This window comes from Lethenteron reissneri, chromosome 52 (assembly GCF_015708825.2).
Source record: "Lethenteron reissneri isolate LAM-NWPU_2019-01 chromosome 52, ASM1570882v1, whole genome shotgun sequence".
NCBI lineage: Eukaryota > Metazoa > Chordata > Hyperoartia > Petromyzontiformes > Petromyzontidae > Lethenteron > Lethenteron reissneri.
Window position 1 is genome coordinate 10,842,974 of NC_083830.1, and position 1,215 is coordinate 10,844,188.

The window sequence follows — 1,215 nt, forward strand, 5'->3', positions numbered from 1 at the left end:
CGGATTGTGGGGTTTGTAGTGCAGCGCGCTAACCGCCGCACCACCGCTCCCCACAACAACAACAACAACCACCACCGCTCCCGCGTGATATCTGCGGACCTCTCATTCTATGAGTGCTCGCGATTCAATTACAGAATCCATGTTACATTTATATTTTTAAAACACTGTGAATGTAGCAGCTTCAAGTGGCCGGATAAGGTCACGTTAATATATTTATATAACCAACATCATCAGCGGTCATGGTAAATTCACTGCTGTCACTCTAAAGAAGAACCATTGCCCGAAACGTCGCCTATTGCATATTTTATTTCTCAGTAGGGACGGGTACGAACGTCACAAGACATCTGGAGCACACTGCTAAGTCGGATTGTTATTCGCGCTATGGCCCGTGCGCGTGTGTCCGTCTCGTCTGTGGAAAAGCGCTTCATAGCTCATCGGATTCCTCCAGTGCAATCTGCGGAAGAACGTAATCAACCAGGCGGGGTGTTGACTGTTATGTTTGCCGACTCTCTGTGACGGACGCTGAACGTCTGTCGCGCCGCACGTGGCCAACCGCGCTCGTGTCGGAGGTTCGGATGGCTCTTTCATTTGTACCTGATGATGATTGCGTGTGTTGCAATCGAAACGTCGTATGCTATAATTGAATTTATTGTTCTTTCTACGTGACTTTACCGAAAGAACCAAAGAGTAATTCCTACAGTCACGAAAGCTTCAAATGAAGTTTGAGTCTCGATGGACTCGATGCGATGGACGAGTCCTGCAATTCGCAGGAACAGGATCATTGCATCACGCGCTAAAGGTTGGTGGCAGTGGGGGAGGGAGGGGAGGGAGGGGGGATTTCGAGGGCAAGGGGGGGGTGAGAGGTTATTGTGTGGGGGCGAGATAATGGGGGGGGGTTAAGAGAGTGGTGGGGTGGGGGGTTGTTGGGGGGGGGGGGGAATGGGGATGAGAGGCTAGGGATAGGGAGGGGTGGGATAATGGTGGGGGAAGACAATTGAAGACTTTGGGATGGCAATTGAGGAGGGGGTGGAGAAGTCTGGAGCGGGGGGGGGGCATTGTGTGTGGGGTTAATGGAGGGAGGAGATGTGCGGGATGTTGGATGGGAGTGCGGTGGGATGCTAATGGACGGGTGAGGAGGAGGAGGAGCGGGAGGTGGGGGGGGGATGAGGGAAGGGGGGTCAGGGTGGATGGGGGGGGCGTCACATCGCGCTCGCC